The following is a 20,875-nucleotide window of genomic DNA, read 5'->3' as shown; positions in this document are numbered from 1 at the left end:
GAAAGAATCCTCTGTAAGAGTTTTGTCCAAATTATTCTACGAACAGCTGGTGAAATGCCAATCCTGGAATTTAAGAAATCATAATTTGCTTCAATCCTATTTTACTTCCCACTTTGAATTCAAAAGAGAAGCTTTGTGAAAGTATTTTTGGTCGCAGTGTTTCACTGAACAGACAAGCAACTAACAATTCAAAGTTTTCAAAATGGTACAAAGGCTCTACAAATATGATCACAAAAAACTATTTTACAATTTACATCACCAAAACTCAGGCAAGTGTTCGCAGCACTTCGTTTTCAAACTATGCCAACAGCTGTGATTGATGGGAGATATTCCAAAACTCTTTAATTCAACACTTAGGTATTTGTGGTGTGCCACAAACTTGCCACATTATTTGCTCCTTATATTCTGAACCGAGTTCTAAATTGCTGAGTTCCATAATTTCTTACCTGCGTGGTACTACTGTCCCAGAGAATTTATTTTTATCTTTTATTTGATTTAGATTTTACTGTAATTCATAAGGTCTCTCTTTTTACTTTGGCAGCATCAAGAATTTGGACAAAATTTATCTCTGACAATGCAGTTGATTGTTCTGGGATGTTTTGACTTAATGGTCTCCCTAGCTGTTTTAATTTTCAGACTGTAATTATCCATTTTCAACAATGGGTGTAGTTTAATTTAAATTAATTTTATAGAATGTATTGTGAATCTATTTTAGCTTAAGCATTTTAGATTTTGTTTTATATTGTATTTGTCTTATTTTGTCTTAGCTGTTTTGTATGTGAATGGCCTTTGGCCCAAGCAAGAAATAAAATTACAACTAGTATCCTGTCTGACAAAGCAGCACTCAGTTTTATTGGCAAATCAATGGCATTTCTATGGGTTCTCCAATGGCACCTGAGTTGGCTTGTCTATATATGGGAAAATACGAAGAGGAATATGTATACTCCTCAAATAATCCATTTTGTGATAAGATCAAGTTTTGGTGTTACATTGATGATGTGTTACTTATATGGCAAGGGAACAGAGAAGAGTTGATCCTATTTTGGAAATGGTTAAATAACAGAACAGACAATATTAAATTTGAAATGAACAGTAATGTACAACAAGTTAAATTTTCTAGACATATCTGTAGAAAAAGAAGGTGAGAAATTATGTACCAAACTATATAGAAAACCCACAGATAAAAACAAGCTCTTAAGATATGACAGCTCACACCCCAAACATATTAGGGATAACATTGCATATGGCCAATTGATTAGGTTTAGAAGAAACTGCACTAGCGAATCTGATTATGAAAAGGAATCTTGGACTTTACAACAGCAGTGTTTACAGAGAGGTTACTCAGAAAAGTGCATATCAAGAGCAAAGGAAAAAGTAGACAATATAGATAGAAGCACCCTCTTGAGGTCTAAACCAAAAAAGATTAATAACAGATTGATATGCAGTTTATCATTCAACAATATTAGTATGTCTTTAAGACACTTATAAATTATTTATTTATAAATACTGGTTTTTAGTGAAGGATGTCATGGGTTGTCATGAGAAACCCTATACTGCATACAAAAGAACACAAAGCATAGGGAACCGTATAATTAGAAGTAACACAACTAAAACAATTACAACCTTGAGTACGCAGTCCCTCCTACCAGGATCAGGTCCACCTGCAGGACATTTTCCGTGTGGACATTGTAAATATTGCAGTCATTCTCTCAAATTAAAACACTTTGTTAATCCGACAGATAACATTCTTTGAAAGATTTTACCACGTGCAACGCAGGATTTGTAGTATATGGCATAATCTGTCCCTATAATAAACTATATATTGGCAAAACTACAAGAAGTGTTAAAACCAGGATAGGTGAACATATTAGCAAGATCAAATGTGGAATAGAAGGAGCACCATTAGTTCACCACTGGAAAGAGAAATCACATCGATTAAAAGATTTATCATTCTGGGTTATATTTATCAAGAATAAACCTGATAGGATCCTTTTAGAGAGAGAGGCCAGCTGGATCATCAGGCTTAATAGATCAGCCCCTCTGGCCTCAATGAAACTTTGGAACTATCGGCATTGTTATAAGAAACAGCTGTTTCCAATTAGTTGTCAAGGTCTCTTTTCCCTATATATCTCACTTCTTCCTGTATCATGGTAGCTTAGCAGCTTCTGCAGACAATTGCACTAACGTTGTAAGTAAATACTGGTGTTTATTATTGTAACATAGACGATTTGTTCCTGGTTGTTATACTTTGCATAGATACTCCAGTTGGCTGAATGATGATGTATTACATCTTTTTTGTTTGCAATTTGTATGTCTCGTTATACATATTGTTTTAAATTTTTTCTAACTAGATATTATAAATTTTTAAGGTACAGATACTTGGAAAATGCCTCTAATTATGAATATTATGATACAAAGGATTTCTTTGTTTTTTAGATAAAGCCCTGAGGAAGAATGCAACCGTGTTCGAAATGCGTAGGCACCTGGCATTTTAATAAAACTTTTACTAATAATATTATTGTAGAAGATTACTTGGTTCCACCCTTGCCTTTGGCTATTTTTTACTCCCCTACTGGGTTTTCCTTCCTTTCGCACAAGGGGTGTGCCTTGGTCCACCCCAATGTCTCAAGCAATAATAAAGCCCTATGAAGAGAGACTGAAAGAACTGGGCATGTTTAGCCTGGAGAAGAGAAGATTGAGGGGAGACATGATAGCACTCTTCAAAGACTTCAAAGGTTGCCACACAGAGGAGGGCCAGGATCTCTTCTCGATCCTCCCAGAGTGCAGGACACGGAATAATGGGCTCAAGTTAAAGGAAGCCTGATTCCAGCTGGACATCAGGAAAAACTTCCTGACAGTTAGAGCAGTGCGACGGTGGAATCAGTTACCTAGGGAGGTTGTGGGCTCTCCCACACTAGAGGCCTTCAAGAGGCAGCTGGACAAGCATCTGTCGGAGATGCTTTAGGGTGGATTCCTGCACTTAGCAGGGGGTTGGACTCGATGGCCTTGTAGGCCCCTTCCAACTCTGCTATTCTATGATTCTATGATATGATTCTATGTCTCTCTGCCAGAAGCCATGCTTCAAAGAGGCCAGGAGGAGGGCCCCCCTGAAGGCTAATATTGCCTCGTAAGCCCCTCCTCCAGCCAGTGTCCCTACCAATGCTGGGGCTTGAGGAGGGTCTCCTCATTCCCCCATCCCTCACCTGCAATGGCCCTTCTCTGGTCTGGCAAGCTAAACACTAGGGCAGTAGCCCTTTCTACACCTAAGGCTCCTCCCAGGAAAATGGAGGGATCGTCCCTGCTTGCTCCCGGGATCTCCTGTGTGTCATTTGGATGCACAGGGATGATCCCAGGGGAAAAGGCAGGTGTAGAAATGCCCAGTGTTTACAGTGTTCAATAAATAAATGAATAAATGAATAAAAATAATGTTCTTTATGACATTATAAACGTTCAATATAAACGTTCACTTTTAATAAAGATTTTTTTAAAAAAATCCCTGGATGCACATCCTAATGAAATATGCTGCGCACGCTTATGAGTCCAGCTCATGGAGAGCAATGGCCTTTAGAAAGTCCAACTCCTCCTAGGATAGGGCTACTGGGGGCAAAACACTGCATTCCCACCTTTGAGGATCAGGGCACCACCAGCTTCATACAAAACTGGCTTCTGCTTCCTTTTTCATTAAACTTTCCAGATAGTTCAGCATTTTGTACATGAAAACATGGCAGGTTTGGAGAAGCCTTGTGAACGCCAGGCCAAGACTGTTCAGAAGCGATGATCGATTCTACCTGTGGAGCACTACTGGCCTCTTGTGAGCGATGCCATGAAAACCAAGGCCAGGCACTTCCTCCTTTGGATTGTGGGCTGACACTGCTCTTTGGTGGAAGAAATGGTTGGGCCTGTACAAAACAGCAGGGCCGTTACAGTATGACTTTTCTTTTCCACACACCCACATCGTAGCCTCTCGGGCTTTGCTTATGAACTTTAAAATGTATATCATCCAAATTTTGAAAACTAAGGGGAAGATTAAGGCAGAGAATATATTTTAAAACCCAGCAGTATTCATCTGAGCATACTGCCTCAGATAAGTTGGATTTCCAAAAGGCTTTTTACGAAGTCCCTCACCAAAGACTCCTCCTGAGCAAAACTAGCAGTCGTGGAATGAGACAGTTATGGACTGGTCACTGCTTAAAGGACAGGAAGCAGAGAGCAGGAATAGATGGTCAGTTCTCACAGTGGAGGAATGTAAACAGCAGGGTCCCACAAGGATCTTTATCGGGTGTGCTTTTTCACTTGATCATAGTGATACAGAGTTGGGGTGAGCCGTGAGGTGGTCAGTTTTGCTAATATTGTTTGTTTATTTATTTATTTATTTATTACATTTTTATACCACCCAATAGCCGAAGCTCTCTGGGCGGTTCACAAAAATTAAAACCATGAAGAACATAATAAAACAACCAACAATCTAAAACCACAAATACAAAATACAGTATAAAAAGCACAACCAGGATAAAACCACGCAGCAGAAGTTGATATACGATTAAAATACAGAATTAAAACAGTAAAATTTAAATGTAAGTTGAAATTAGTTGTTAAAATACTGAGAGAATAAAAAGGTGAAAGGAATACAGTGTTGGCATCAGGCGGACCTCTCTGGGGAGCTCATTCCACAGCCAGGGTGCCACAGCGGAGAAAGCCCTCCTCCTGGTAGCCACCTGCCTCACTTCCTTTGGCAGGGGCTCATGGAGAAGGGCTCCTGTGGATGATCTTAAGGTCCGGGCAGGTACATATGGGAGGAGGCGTTCCTTCAAATAATCTGGCCCCAAACCGTTTAGGGCTTTAAATGTTATTATCAGCACTTTGAATCTGGCCCGGACCTGGACTGGCAGCCAATGAAGTTGTAAAAGGACTGGCGTGATGTGGTGTCACCAGCCAGTGATATCAAAATATGGTTAAAGCAAAATGGGATTGTGAAGAACTCCAGAAGGATACTTCCAAATTGGTAGAATGGGCATTAAATGGCAAATGCAGTTCTGTGTCAAGAAGTGCAAAAGTGATGCATGTTGGGGCAAAAAAAAAAATCACATATATGTTGCTGGGATCTGAACAGCACATGACTGACCAGGAAATGGATTTTGGGGTTGGAGTTGATGAAAACATTTACCAGAAAATTCCATGTTGGGTATTGTTAAGAAAGGAATTGAAAATAAAATTGCCCATGCCTTTATAAAAAATCGATGGTGTAACCATTCTTGAAATATTGTGTATAGTTCTGGTCAGCCTACCTCAAAAAGGTTATTGTAGAGCTGGAAAAGGTACAGAAAAGGCCAACAAGCCTACAATATCCTAGTTCCCTTTTTAATAATTTGCTTTACATTAGCCACTTTCTAGTCACCTGGTACAGAGGCCAGTTTTAGGGATATATATGTAAGAAGGTTAGTAACTTCACATTTGGGTGCTTTAAAAATTCTCAGGTGAATGCCATCTGGACCTGGTGATTTGTTTGTTTTTAGTTTATCAATAAGGTCACAACTACATATTTGCCTCAGTTCATCAGACTATAAAAATATCAGTTCAGGCACAGATATCTGACCTACATCTTCTACAGTAAAGACAGATGTAAAGAATGCATTTAGCTTTGCTTCAATCTCCTAATTATTTTTATTTTTATTTTTTTAGAACTCCCTTTAACTTCCTTGTCATCCAATAGTTTAGCCACCTCCATAGCCAGTTTCCTGCTCTGGATGTATTTAGGGTGAAATCTTATGCATTTTTAGATAGTGATAGTCTCCTCAAAATCTTCTTTTATTTCATTTATTTATTACATTTTTATACTGCACAATATCTGAGGCTGTCTAGGCAGTTCACGATTAAAACCATAAAATACAACAGATCAAAACATATAAAGTTTAAAAAAGATTTAAAAATACCATGTAAAACTAAAATGAACCCAGCAGCAATTACAGCACAGGGAAAGACCTGTGTGAAAAGCTGTCTTTTCAGGAGGCGTTTAAAGGATGTTACATTTTGTCCCTTTATTGTCTGCTTGCATTTCTTTTGTGCAAATTTGTGCTAGTATTCATTTGTGTTTGAGCAACATTTCCATTTCTTTGAAGGAAGACTTCTTTTCTCTAATAGGTTCCTTGGTGTTGCTTGCTGATGATCTCTGTGGAGTTTCTTTACCTTTGGTAGACATTCCAGCTGAGCTTGTATTATTTGGGTTTGAGTAATCTTCGAACATTCTGGAGAAATTTGACCCTCCTGACTTTTAAGTTTCTTTTTACCAGTCCATTTTGAAAAAAGCTTCCTCTTTTAAAAACAAATGTGACCGGGTGGAACTTCCTTGGCAATTTCCCACTTAAACATGAATTAAGTATTACATAATCTTTCATCAAGGCTTCCCAGTCTGTTTCAGGCACAGTTCGAAGTACTGCTCTTGACTTTTATTGCCCCTTTTTACAGCTTGAGCCCAGGAGAGCTGAAGGGCAGCCTGTCTTCACATGTACCTGCCCATACTTTGAGGTCTTCATCTGACACCCTTCTCTGTGTTGCCTTGGCATCTGAGGAGTGGCGAATGACTACCGGGGAGAGGGCCTTCTTAGTGGTGGTGCCACAGCTTTGGAATGTAGAGGCTCAGTGAATGACCCCTCTAATGTCTTTGCAGTGCCAGGCATATACCAGGCCTTTTAACCATGTTGATCTGTTTTATTCTGCCTCATATATAATGTTTATGTTTCTTTTATAGATTTGTTGTTTTTATTGTTATGTATGTTATTTAATACTGAAAGGTGTGGTATAAATCTTAGTAATCAGTTAAGTGCATAATCTTATTTGAAATTATACTTTGGCTAAAAGGCTAAAGGATTCGGCAGAAGCCACTGTGATGACAGGAACACTGATGGAACACTTCAGATACACCTGGGCCTGCAGAACACGCCTCTGGTGAAAGTTCATCAACAGAATGGCTGAAATGAGGCAGAGTTTTGGGCAGCAAACAAGAGGATACACATGTTTTCCAACCTGGTGCCCCCCAGATGTTTTGGACTTCGATTCCCATCAGTCTCTGCCTGGCCAACAGTCAGGAATGCTGGATGGTGTAATCCAAAACATCCAAAAGACACCAGGTTGTTGAAGGCTGGCTTAAATCCCCTTCCTATATCCCTTTCTGCTGGTATAGCTGTGGCATATCGCCCACCTCCACCAGTGTAATTCTTTATTTATTTCATACTCTATTCACACAATGGCCAACAGGACCCCAAAAGCAGGACATGGGTACAACAGCACCCTCTCACCCACGTTCCCTAACACCTAGTGCACACAGGCTTACTGCCTCTGATACTGGAGGTAGCACATAGCCATCAGGACCAGTAGTAATTGATAGCCTTCTCCTCCAGGACTTTATCCAACCCCCTTTTAAAGACATCCACATTGGTGGCCATCAATACATCTTGTGGTAGTGAGCTCCATAATTTAACTCTGTGCTGTGTGAAGAAGTCCTTCCTTTTATCTGTCCTGAAGCACCCACCCATCAGCTTCCACTGGGTTCTAGTATTTTGAGAGAGGGGGGAAAGGTCTCCCTCTCCACCACAGGCCAGCACCCAGGGCCGGATTAAGGCTAGCTGATGGCCTAAGCACAGCCCCATAGTGGTGCCCCCTTGGCCCTTCCATTGCTTAGCTGGCAAGACGTTAAGCCTCAATAAGTGCTGAAGGTGAAATAAGACATTAAAAACTCAGTTTTCTTCAAGGCCGCCCCCCATGCCAGAACACACAACTATATTAAAGGATAGGAAGCGAGGCAGGTGGCTACCAGGAGGAGGGCCTTCTCTGCTGTGGCACCCCGGCTGTGGAATGAGCTCCCTAAGGAGGTTCGCTTGGCACCTACATTATATGCTTTTAGACGCCAGGTGAAGACCTTTTTATTCTGCCAGCATTTTAACAGTCTATAAATCAATTTTAACTTGGTGTTTTAAATTTGTAATTTTGCATTGCTGCTGTTTTTATCTGGTTGAACTTTTATATTGTATTTTGTACTATGGTTTTATACTGTTGTTTTATACATTGAATGGTTTTAATTTTTGTGAACCGCCCAGAGAGCTCCGGCTATTGGGCGGTATAGAAATGTAATAAATAAATAAATAAATAAAATATAAACTTTTTTTTGGTTATATTTATTTAACACTACATAGCAGCAAGCATATGTTGAGACAAAGCTTGTGAGAAAGTTATCTCAGATGTCAGATGACGTCAGGTGTAATAAAATAAAGCAGAAATAATAATAATAAATTGTGGCTCTTAGAATACGCCGCAAGGCCCTTTCTGTGACCCTGGAATGCCTCAAATCGAGATGGCTGCGGCTGTGGCGCTCTGTGGGGCCCGCTTGCTGAAAGGCGAATCCCGTGCTGCCCGCCGCCTGTTCCCCAGGCCAGTTTCGCTCCTGCGTTCAAGCCGCCGCCGCCTGCTTCCTGGCAGCTCCGCGCTCGCCGCGCCGCCTCCTGCGTGGGCCGCCCCTTCCAGGGCGGTCTCGGCGCGCCGAAGAGAGAGAGGGGCAGCGGGCGGCGCGCGGCTCATCCTCGGCTTCGTCGGCGGCGCGGACGCAGCAGGCAGGTGAGGGCGCGCGGGCGGACGGGCGCGCGGGCGGCGCTGCCGTTCCCGGAGGTAGAGGCGCACGGTGCGCCCGCCCGGGGCTCCGCGGGAGAGCTTCCCTCCTCGGGGCGCTCCGAGTCAAGGCTCGCCAAAGCTGCTAGGGGGCCCGCCGGGCGGCTCCCGGTGCCCTCGGCTCTTCCGCCGGGCTGCTGGCCTGGCTGCCTCCGCGGGGAGGGCCGGGGGCGGGCTGCAGCCCCGTCGGACGCGCGTACTCGGAGCCACAGCTGGCGCTGCTGCTGCGTCGTCGTCGCCCAGGCGCGTTGGCGCCAGCCCGGGGCTTCCGTGCCGGCGTGGGCAGAGCACGGCAGGGCCCGAGCCTCGCAGGAGCTGCGGGAAGGCTCGCCCTTCTCCCCCAACGCCGAGCGCTTCTGCCCCACCCGAGCCGGGGCTCAGTCACTTGGGAGGGCTGCTTGACTCGACCCCAGCGGGAGACAGCCAAGCGCGCTCCCCAGTGGTTCTGCTGGGCTACAAAACTCCCCTCATCTCCATGCTGATGGGAGCTTTGAGAGTTGTAGCCCCAAACGTTTGGCAGGCACCAGGCCGCCTCCAGTTGCCTTATGTTGCCCCCAGAACTTTAAGCAGTGGTCTTGGCCAGGAGTGCATTTGCACGATTACAAGGGTCCCGGAACTTGAGCTGGTGCAAAATCCAGCACCTAGGCTGCTAAACCTGTGCGTGGTATCAGGACCACGGTACACCCGACTTAAAAGACCTGCACTGGTTGCCAGTTGCTTCCCCGGGCTCAATCCAAAGTGTTGCTTTCGACTTTTAAAGGCCTAAATGGCCTAGGAAGAGGCTGCCTAAGGGGCCGCCTGCCTTGCTATGAACCTGCAGAACTGAGTATTCAGTTCTGCAGGAGGGGCTTTTTTGTGGGCACCTGTACCTGCAGAGGCCCGTTTGCCAGGCACACGTGAATCTGCTCCCTCACGAACTACCGTTGGCCCCATCCTCTTGTTTTTAGAAAGGGTGTGAAGACACCTTTATAATTTAGCCTTTTAAATTACATAGTTGTTTAAAAGCTTTACTGCTTTTAATCTTATTTTATTGTTTTAAATTGTGCACCACTTTGATGGTTGTTTTTGCAAAGAAAGTAGTATATAAATGTTAATAAAAATAAAATGAATAAGTTTCCCTCACTACCAAGAACTTCACTCTTCATATATGGCACCGCGGCAGGAATGGATCCTGGCTCTTTTCAGTGGTGGTGCCCAAATGTCAGCACAGTCTCTAAGAGGACTTTTAGAAGGGCAGTTAAGAAAATATCATTTCAGAAAGCTTGTTAGGTCTGTATTGTTAAAGAGGTTTTTTTAAAATGTTGCTGTGATTTTGAACTTGGTACGCTTTATTGCGCTGTTGTAGTTTGTTTAGTATTGTATTTCTTGTAAAATATGCTTATTCATCTAATCATGTTTATCATGCTATGCTTTTAAAAACTTCATTGTAAGCTGCCTGAAATAGTTTGCAGAAAGCTGGGATATAAATCGATTCATAACAGACATAATAAGTAGGAATTGTGCTTCTTGCCCACCTTCTCCCTGATATGGTTCCCATGGGGACGTGTTCTGTTTGGCATAGAAGCGTATTCTAGGTGAATCGCCCAGAGAGCTTCGGCTATTGGGTGGTATAGAAATGCAATAAATAATAAAAATAGTAATATTCTCCACTGGTCCCATTTAGCTGGGACAGACCACTTTGTCTGGGATCGATATCTGATTGGGTTTTGAGGTGCAAACAGGGATGCCCTATTTAAAAAACGTTGTGAACGTTTTAGCTTCCTTACCCGGTCTCTAGAAACTAAGGCCATAGCTAGACCTAAGGTTTATCCCAGGATTGTCCTGGGGTCAAACCTGTTCATCTAAGTGCCACACAGGGCATCCAGTACTCAGGCAGGGGTGAACCCTGGATGATCCCAGGATAAACCTTAGGTCTAGCTGTGGCCTAAATCTGATTAGGAGGTAGATGTATCGGGACTGTTGTGGTCATGGACACACAATGGCTCTGTGTTTTTTCTAAACCCTTCCTATTGAACTAGCCACCGGATGTGTTGGCTTGAATCTATTCTATAGTGTACAAGCAGTTCCATTGTGAGATTCTGCATTTTATTAAACAACCTTCAGCTCATTAAAAAAGGGAACACTTTTAAGATCCGCTGACTGGTACACCCTGCTTCACAAGCACGTGAGTTTGTTGCAGAGCAAAAGAATCCAGCGTGTGGAGAAGGGTAAGGGTCTTCAGCGACAAATCAGAGTCGAGAAAGTAGCCATCAAGCAGCCAGGCTCAGGCCACTGGGGAGAGACAAAAGGTTAAACTGTGTTATTCACACTTCTTTTTCTAAAGGTCTACTTCCCTCCTCCAATCAGGCGGGGTTACAAAGTTTCCCCAAATGCACTTTATATTGCAGAATTTAAACCGAAATAGACCTACAACGTAGTCCTCCCATGACGTTGTTGGGAACTGTCACATGTACAATGTCCCCAATTTTCAGTCTCTTACCATTTACTGTTTTCTTTCTGGAAACAAAAACATAGCTGGGGCATAAAATATCCCAAGGATCTATTGATTTTGCCATTGGCAACTAATGTACTAGGGTATAAAAATGCCCCAGGGTTTTTCCAAAGTACTGTGGAAAAACCCATGTTTAAGTACTCTGGGCGTCAGTAGGTTGGTACAGGCTCTGGGATTTCTGCAGGGGAACATTTACCTCATGAGAGATAAATTTCTTATGGGGTTAGAAAAACACACCACATGACTACAAACATTAGATTTTAGTAATAATTACATTGTGCCTAAATTTTTATCTTGACAGTTTATTTGTTTTATTTATTTTATTTATTACATTTCTATACCGCCCAATAGCTGGAGCTCTCTGGGCGGTTCACAAAAATTAAAAACATTCAAAGTATAAAACAACAGTATAAAACCATAATATAACATACAATATAAAAGCTCAACCAGATAAAAACAGCAGCAATGCAAAATTACAAATTTAAAACACCAAGTTAAAATTGATTTATAGACTGTTAAAATGCTGGGAGAATGTAAAGGTCTTCACCTGGCGTCTAAAAGCATATAACGTAGGTGCCAAGCGAACCTCCTTAGGGAGCTCATTCCACAGCCGGGGTGCCACAGCAGAGAAGGCCCTCCTCCTGGTAGCCACCTGCCTCACTTCCTTTGGCAGGGGCTCACAGAGAAGGACCCCTGAGGATGACCTTAGGGTCCGGGCAAGTACATATGGGAGGAGGCGGTCCTTCAGATAACCTGGCCCCAAGCCGTTTAGGGCTTTAAATGTTAATACCAGCACTTTGAATCAGGCCCGGACCTGGACTGGCAGCCAACGAAGCTGGAAAAGGACTGGCGTAATGTGGTCTCATCGGCCGGTCCCTGTTAGTAAGCGTGCTGCCCTGTTTTGTACCACTTGAAGCTTCCGGACCGTTTTCAAAGGCAGCCCCACGTATAACGCATTGCAGTAATCCAAACGAGAGGTTATCAGAGCATGGATAACTGTAGCTAGGCTATCTCTGTCCAGATAAGGGCATAGTTGGTATATCAACCTAAGCTGATAAAAGGTGCTCTTTGCCACTGAGTTCACCTGTGCCTCAAGTGACAGTTCTGGATCCAAGAGCACCCCCAAACTACGGACCCGATCCTTCAGGGGGAGTGCAACCCCGTCCAGGACAGGGCAAACATCACCTCGCCGGACAGATGAACCACCCGCTAACAGTACCTCCGTCTTGTCTGGATTGAGTTTCAGTTTATTAGCCCTCATCCAGTCCATTACCGTTCCCATGCACTGGTTCAGAACAGTTTATGATACTTTTCTAATATTTCTAATATTTTGAGTATAAAACACACTTCCTCTGACACGACAGACACATTTGAGGTTGTGGGGCATTTTACCACACCAGGATATATGGGGAAATGGCCTGGGGAAGTAGATTGACCCCTAAACACATTTGTATTTATTTTTTAGGGTTGTTAGAGGAGGGTGGTCACTTTTGTTTTGGGTGTGGGGGAAGGAGCCAAAGAACCATGATCCAAATTGGGCTCTTGTAACAGTTTTGTATGGAAAGCTAGCCCTTCTCTGGTGGCTGCCTGCCCTGAAGGTGGTGCTTACAGCAAACAGAATTTTTTGGGTGGCAAATAACAGCTAGGTTAAAACCAGTGTGGGGCTGGTACATTGGGGATTTGGGGCTGGGTTGGAGCTCTGTAGCTGATTTTTCTTCAAAAGAATAGTGGCCTGTTTAAGTACAATTTAATTTTTTTTTTAAAGTGTGAATAGCATAATGTGCAGTTGGGCCTTACGTCTCACTGTTCTCGCTTGTGAAATGCTGGAGGAGACGTAGATGCCAGCCCTTCCCATATGTGGGAAGTTTGGCCAAAGGTTTGATCTGCTGCACCTCAACGTTTCCCTTGCGTAACCCTACTGATTTTTGGCCTGGATTGGTGCCAAACGTATCAAACCTGGTAAAGTTAATACTGAAACAGTGCCAAAAATATTCATGACAGTTTTCAGGGTAATAAAGTAGTGATATAAAGCAAAACAAATGGAGCTTACAATTGAAATGTTGACAATACAGTGAGGGAGAGATAAGTGTACCAATGGACAACAGCAGACAAATGTGTCGCACAGACACAAGATATAGGATAATGATAACAACAGTGCAATCCTAAACACGCTTACTCAGAAGAAAGTCCCACTGAGTTAAATGGAATCTAGTCCCATTAAAGGTGCAATCCTGTACATGCTCAGACAGGGAAAAAAGCCTACAACTCCCAACATGCCCCATGCTGGCAGCCATGCTGGCTGGGGCAGGCTTGGAGTTGTAGGCCTTTTTTCTGCCTGAACTTGCATAAGGTTTCGCCCAAAGTATGTTTCGATTTGTACCCTTAACAAGTGTATCACTATCAGTGTCTCTATGCTCTAGCTTTGCTTCCCGTTTTAGTTTATGCTGTCCTTTGTCAGACTTGTGCTTCCTGAACTTGTCCTTTCGTTCTACTTCCTTCTCATAAAGGACCAAGCTGGATGTTTAGTAATCATGCGCATCTGTGTGCATGCGTTTGGCTATAGCTAGGGTGTAGGCGTGGTTGGGGTGGGGATTGAACTAAAAAGACAGCAGCAAAACCTGGCACATCTTCTGCTACGCCTCTCTGCGCTCCAGTTTTCGATGTGATTTTTCTCTAGCCTCGATCCGCTATCAGAAGTGAGCTGAGCTTGGGAAAACCAGTTCAAACAGTGGGGAGGTAAGGGGGTATGCTTTGTCCTTGACTCTCCCCTCCCCTGGTCCTTTTAGTCTAGGAAGTAATCCCCCCTCCGCCCTCGATGTATAGCCAGATTGACACACGGTTAATAACAGGTACATGTCTAGTTTTGCCCCAAGAGTTCTGTCCCTTCCAGCATGTGGTTGTCTCCTGGGCGCCCTGAATTTGTAGGGGTTTGTTTAATTTGTTTTGAGTGGTAAGGTGTCTCATGTGTTATGTTATAAAATGTATTGTTTCAGAGCTAGTTTTATGTGTACAGGGGAACAAAGCTTAATAAATATTCCAACTGATGCTGCAAACAAAAACCAGATGCGCCATCCTGACAGCTCCTGCTCCTGGTGTAAGATCCAGGAGCAGAGCATGGTTTTTCCTAAGCTGTTCTAGCCTGTACTTTGCAAATTGCCTGGGCTAAGTGGCCTGTTTCTCTCTGGCTTTTTTCGTATGTCTTCCTTAGCCAGAGTTGTGCGGATTCAGTGCTAAAAACTCAGTGACAAGACAAGCTGCTTTCTCTGATCTATGTAAACTATACAAATTAAGCAAATGTGCATGTTTCCTCAGGGTAGCAGTTCTTATTATTTTGCATAATTCATTTTGTGTCTGGAAATTATAGGAGGGGGTCAGACAGGATATTGTTCCCTCACTAGAAATCTTATTAAGCAGCAACTGGGGCTTCGGAGATTTCACCAGGCAATCATAAGGGCTAAAGAGAGAGGCTCAGTTCAGACATCACGTTTCTCAGCGGTGTTTTTAGAACTCCACGGTGGAGTTTTTACACCACCGTTGAGAAACGTGTTGTGTGGCAGGAAAACTCCACGCAACAGTGGAGTTTGTTTGGAAAACACTCCATGTTTTTTCTATTATTATTATTATTATTATTATTTATATCCCGCCTTTTCCCCAGTACTGGGACTCAAGGTGGTTTACAAGATTAAAACATGTACAATTAAAATATATAACTATAATTACAAAAGTTAAAATGGAATTAAACCTACAGTAAAATTAAAAACGTGTTAATTTTTTTAAAGTGTAACATTAAAAAAGGGGGGGGGAATCCAATACATTAACACAGGTCCAGTATAGTTCCAAAAGTCTGCTGAAACAAAAAAAGGTTTTGCCTGCCTCCAAAATTGTAGCACAGAGGGAGCCAGCCTAGTCTCTCTGGGAAGGGAAATCCAGAGCCTTGGAGCAGCCACCAAGAAGGCCCTCACCCGCGTACCCATCAGGTGTGCCTGGGATGTTGGTGGGACTGAGAGAAAGGCCTCCCCAGAAGATCTCAGAGCATGGGCAGGCTCATATGGGAGAATACGGTCTTTCAGATAACTTGGACCCAAGCTGTAGAGGGCTTTATGGGTGATAACCAGCACTTTGATTTGTGCCTGCTATGCAGAGGAGGGTTGTGTGGTGGGTTGTGTGGTGGGGCTCTGTGGAGTTTTCCGCTGAGTTGACCTTTCCCACTGGCTACAGAGTTTTCCCTGGCAAGAGTGGCAAAAGCAGTGAGCGCTGCTCTAGGAGAGCTACTGGGATTGTTTTTTTGCAGCAGTGGCTGATGGGATACCATCAGGGGGACTGGGGGAGGAGAGATGGTGGAGGAACTGTCAATTTTACTCAATTTTACTCAACTTCATGGTAGCACACAGTCACACAATGGTGGAGTTAGAACATATTGTGTGGGGAGGACCCCCTAGAAAGTCAACCGTTGAGTGGAGTTTTCACACTGCATTGACTAATGTGTTGTCTAAACTGAACCAGAGAGAAAGAATTCTGCAACTAGTGGCTTTTCTGTGGCTTTTCTCCATAGCGTGCATGCTATGGTCCCGATCTTTAAGACCTTTTACAGATAATTTTTTACAATTGTGCTCAGTTGTGGGTTGGTTATTGCTGAGGATCTTTGCTCTAGTTAGTGTCCTTGTTGAGCATTTGTCACATACACAGCATGAGTTAAGAAGAATCACTGCACCAGAATGATCACAGAGATTAGCTCAAGCACTTTAGTCAAGCATGTGCTGCTGTAGAAAGTAAAAAGCTTTCGGTTTACTTAGGATTTGGAAATATTTTTTCCAGCCCTTTGCCAGCACTGGTAGCCAGTATCTTTCCATTTGGCCAAATATGGGGCGAGGCAATGCAAACCAGGTTTTGCTCCACTCATGACTGTAGTTTTGAAATGGAAAGTCATCCGAAGTGCAGAGGGTCTGCATGATTGCATGGCTTCACAAGCACGTCCAGAGCTGGGATACAAAATACGGAGACCTTCACTAAGGAGAGTATAATTGAGAAGGCTTAAAGGATGGAATCGCTGTGATTAACTGGGCATTCTTCTGGTTGTGTTTTGAGCCTTTCAGCTTGTGGAGAACAGGGAACCCCACGTACTGCCATTTTCACAAGGAAGTGACTTGCTGGGAGCTAGGTGTGAGGGGAAGTTCGCTTTCTGATTCACTACAAACTGCTTCATTGAAAGGAAAGATTCCCAGATGTGTCCTGGGCCATTAGTGTAAGGGCAGGTGCCAGACTATTTTGCGCCCTAGGCAAGGTGAGCTACTTTCACACCCACCCACCCAAAACGCCAACTTTGATTTTTAAGAACATATGTTTCCTGGAAAAAATAAGAAGCATAAAACTTGAAACTGCTAAATTTATTTTAAAGTGCAAGAAATACGTCATGCCAATTATAGCAAACAAATTGGAAAGGAACGTCTATGGTTCTAAAATGCATTATTTAATAAGAATATCACCTCCAAATCATCCCCCCCAACTCTCATGCGCGCACACACACACACACTCAGCATCACTCACTCCAAACACACGCATGAACACATGCATTCACTCAAAGACCCCATTCACCCCATTCATCCATACATTCTCTCTCTCTCTCTCTCTCTTCTGGGCGCGTTCCGGAAGTCTGAACATGGAGCCACCCCACCCCCACCCCAGCGTCCCTGGCTTTGCTTTGGCTGGGCGGGCGCCATCTGAATCCTCGGGCCGGGCCAGTTCAGAGTCAACGCGTGTGAGTGCTTGGCGCTCTAGGCGGCCGCCTGAGTGGCCTCTATGGTAGCACCAGCCCTGACTAGTGTGCCTTAAAGAAAATAAGGTGCCATGCATGGCTGGATGCCTCAGAGCTGTGAGGAGGGCATGTAATGCGGATCCCTTCTCTGGATGCCTGCCAGTATATGGGCAATAATATTGATCCAAGGAAATAAGGGATCCTCCATGAAACACCCATTTTAGCTGAAAATCCCAGAAGCGCCACCTTCCCCCAGGAAGCAGTCGCCTGACTGGCTGGGCCAAGAGGGGAATCACATTACCTGGACTTCCCTGCTATTGTGCAGAGGATACCTGCCTATTATTCGTGGAGCTGCTGGAGCAAGAAAACAGGGTGTAAAATGTGCCTCCAAATTTAATCCAGAAAAACAATGTGACCTGGATAATAACATTTGGAAGATCTCTGAAGTAAAAGGGAGAACTCATCACTTGTGGTAACATATAAATGCCATGCAAAGCGCCTGTAAGTGAGGTTCCTAAATGCTTGCTAGAGTTGTGAGCCTGTATCTACTTGTCATTCTGGATTATTTGTGAGGCCTTCCCTCCTACTGCCTTGCTAACAGACCATTTTCTTACTGTCTCTGTTGGAAGAGGTTGTCTTGGATGGGTTCTGAACTGGCTTGGGTGTGTGTGTGAGAGAGAGAAAGACAGAGGGAGAGGGAGAGGGAGAGGGAGAGAGAGTTCACTGGGAAAATCAGCTCCATGTGCAATGGCATGAAATGACCATGTCAGGAGTTTTAGCGAAGGGGATGAATATAAAGTGAAAAGTGTAATAATGCTTTGATATACCTCTTTGGTGTGCACATGGGGAATGCTGTGTACAGTTCTGGAGTAGGGGCAAGAGTGGCTGCATGGCTGCATTCTTAAGCATGCCTAGTTAGGAGGAAGCGGCGGTGGCCCTGGTGGTGGGGTGCATCCCTCCCGCCCCCAGGAATGGGATTGGGTGGCACTACGGAGTCTTCAGTTGAGACACGATGGAGCAGGTGTCTGGAACAGGTCGTCTGCCATTTATGGGTGGGTTGCATGTTCCCTCAGCATTAGCCAGTATATTCAGCAGGTGGTGGGAAAAGCGTCTGCAGGGCTGTAAGTTTCCCATGCGTGTGGTGGTTTATGAAAGTAAAATTGTGAATAGTGAGGGGAGATTCCCCCCTCCCCTCTTCTCGTTACTAGAACATTGCTTTTATCTCTGTTTTTGAATATACCCTGCCTTTATGCCAAAAATGTAATTTAAAAGTTGGAGTAACCCAGTGAAGTTAGTTGAAAGTCCAGGAAGACAGCCAGAAGGAAGGACTTCTTCACCCAACATATATTATGCAACTCACTGCTGCATGGGGCCTTGCCGATTCCTTAGGCAGCTTCCATGGCTAAGCCTTTAATAGCAACTCGATGTGCAAAGGGTTCTTCTGCTGACTTCTGCAGATCAGACTGATGTTAAATGGTTATGACCTATTGTATGGCCTACATAAACCTCATGGCTACCCAGAGGTCTATGAGTGAATGGCTGCTTCTGCTTTTAAGCTAGCAAACTGTTTTTCTGCACTAGTCTGCAACATTCCTTTGGCCATGGGAAAGATGGGTCAAAGAACTGTTACAGTGATCTCACGGAAGTACCAGGTGCCTTATCTACAAGCCTGGTACCGCATCTGGAGGCTGTAACAAGCTGACATTCCAGCGGTGCCCTATCAAGGGGTCATGTCAGAACACCCCATCAGTAAGTGCACCTGTGCAAAAGAGATGTGCTTACATGTGCCAAGGAAATGCCAAGAAGTGCCTTGTTTATCTCTCAGTGGCCCCGTTCAGAAGATACCTTAAACCACGGCTTTAACCACGGTGGTTAAGCCAGAAAGCTGGGCAGTGTTCAGAAGACACCTTAAACCAGGGCTTTAACCATGGTGAAAAAGGCAAAAAGCCTTATTCACCATGGTCAAAGCAATGGTTTAAAGTGTCTTCTGAACAGGGTCCTGCTTTCTGACTTAACCGTCGTGGTTAAAGCCATGGTTTAAGGCAGCCTTCCTCAACCTGGGGTGCTCCAGATGTGTTGGACTACAACTCCCAGAATGCCCAAGCCAGCTCGGCTTGCTGGGGCATTCTGGGAGGTGCAGTCCAACACATCTGGAGCGCCCCAGGTTGAGGAAGGCTGGTTTAAGGTATCTTCTGAACAGTGCCATTATCAACTTATGCTATGAGAAGAACTGCTTTGCTATTAATCCCAGTAATCAATCACTGCTTATCTTGGCAGTGGTGCCAAGTCTAGTTATGCTATAAATTGCTCTTGCGCTCAGGGGTGGGTGTCCCAGACTAGTCGAGCTGTTCTGTGCGGGGCTTTTTCGCAGTCTGGTCCACCTTTATTGGGGTATGCCTGATGTGCTGTAAATTATGCCAAATAAATATAGGCCTTCGCTAGACCTACCGTTTAATCCAGGACGGAGGAGGGAAGATCATAGAATCATAGAATCATAGAATAGCAGAGTTGGAAGGGGCCTACAAGGCCATCGAGTCCAACCCCCTGCTCATGCAGGAATCCACCCTAAAGCATCCCTGACAGATGGTTGTCCAGCTGCCTCTTGGAAGGCCTCTAGGGTGGGAGAGCCCACAACCTCTCTAGGTAACTGATCTCGCGTTGTGTTTAATGTGAGATCCCCCCTCTGTTTACATGTGAAGCACGACAACCTCAGGAAGAGAGGCATCGTGCCCGCCATTTTTTTTTACTTTTAAAGGAGATGGAGCGCACGAACACTCGTGCACTGAAGGTAAGATTTTAATTTTTAAAAACTATTTTCCCCGCTCCCACCCACTCTAGCCCCGATGGGTGCAGCGCTCCTGAGCAGTGCCACGCCCTGTGCACGGCTCCCAGCTCTGCGCAAGTAATTGCACGGAATCGGGTCAAACCGTGGAAACGGGGCCATGCATTCACAGTCTTGGGCTCAGCCCGTGACCACGGAAAAAGCGGGCCCAAAGGGCAGGGCTCTATCCCGGGGCAAGGAAGGGATGATCCCTCCCTGATCCCGGGATCCCCTGTGCGTCATCTGGATGCACAGGGATGATCCCTGGGTTTGCTCTGGGATAAAGCCTGGTCTAGCTAAGGCCATATTCTCCTTGTATGCAAACCTTGAGTCTGGCTGATTTATTCCCTTCGTAACCCTGAAAAACCTGAAAGCTCATGGCCGGAGCAAACACCTATAAAGCCCTATACGGTTTGGGTCCAGGTTATCTGAAAGATCGTGTTCTCCCTTATGAGCTTGCCTGTGCTTTGAGATCTTCTGAGGAAGCTCTTCTTTCAGTCGCACCATCCTCACAGGCGCGCCTTGTGGGAACACGGGAGAGGGCCATCTTGGTGGTTGCTCCAAGGTTCTGGAACTTTCTTCCCAGGGAAGCTAGACTGGCTCCCTCCTTGATGTGCTTTCGGAGGCAGGCAAAAACGTTTTTGTTTCAGGAGGCCTTTGGTGATTAATCTGGGCCTCTGTCTGTGCTAAGGACTTTTAAAATTGTCATGTATTTTGAATGTTTAAATGTTTTAATATTGGAATTTATTTTTAACTTTTGTATATTTTTATTCATGGGTTTTAAAATGTATATGTTTTAAATTTTGTAAGGCTGCCTTGAGGCCCAGTATTGGGCAAAAGGCGGGATACAAATATAATAATAATAATAATAATAATAATAATAATAATAATAATAATAATAGCAGCAGCAGCAGCAGCAGCCACGGAAAGAGATCAGGTCAGGTAACCCTGCTGACATTCTGATGTGGTGGGGGTGGCCTCCAGCTTATATGGTTTTTAAAAGGATTAGGTAAGTCTGTCAAAGGCATCTAGCTATGCTAGTTGAACGGAACCTCCACATCGGCGTCTCTTGTCAACCTGAAAAAGTGGGAAGTAGAGATTTGAATAAATAAAAGCTTGTTATTCTTGCAGCCGGCCAGTGGAAACCAACCAAGGA

At 44.2% G+C, this 20,875-nt stretch overlaps 1 protein-coding gene across 2 annotated transcripts in view; it reads left to right on the top strand.

Annotated features, from left to right (window-relative positions):
* The first annotated feature begins 8,457 nt into the window (after window positions 1-8,457).
* ANXA4 (annexin A4) overlaps window positions 8,458-20,875 on the top strand; it is a 35,650-nt gene continuing 23,232 nt past the window's right edge. Inside the window, exon 1 of one of the 2 annotated variants that reach the window (XM_063139528.1) lies at window positions 8,458-8,600. The gene's annotated coding sequence lies outside the window, so the exon portion shown is untranslated. Of the gene's footprint in view, window positions 8,605-20,875 lie in introns of both variants that reach the window. The other variant, XM_063139527.1, reaches the window with a different exon arrangement.

The sequence above is a fragment of the Elgaria multicarinata genome, chromosome 12, assembly GCF_023053635.1.
Source record: "Elgaria multicarinata webbii isolate HBS135686 ecotype San Diego chromosome 12, rElgMul1.1.pri, whole genome shotgun sequence".
Classification (NCBI taxonomy): Eukaryota; Metazoa; Chordata; class Lepidosauria; order Squamata; family Anguidae; genus Elgaria; species Elgaria multicarinata.
Note: the sequence above shows the minus strand (reverse complement) of the source record. Positions and strands in the feature narration are given on the sequence as shown.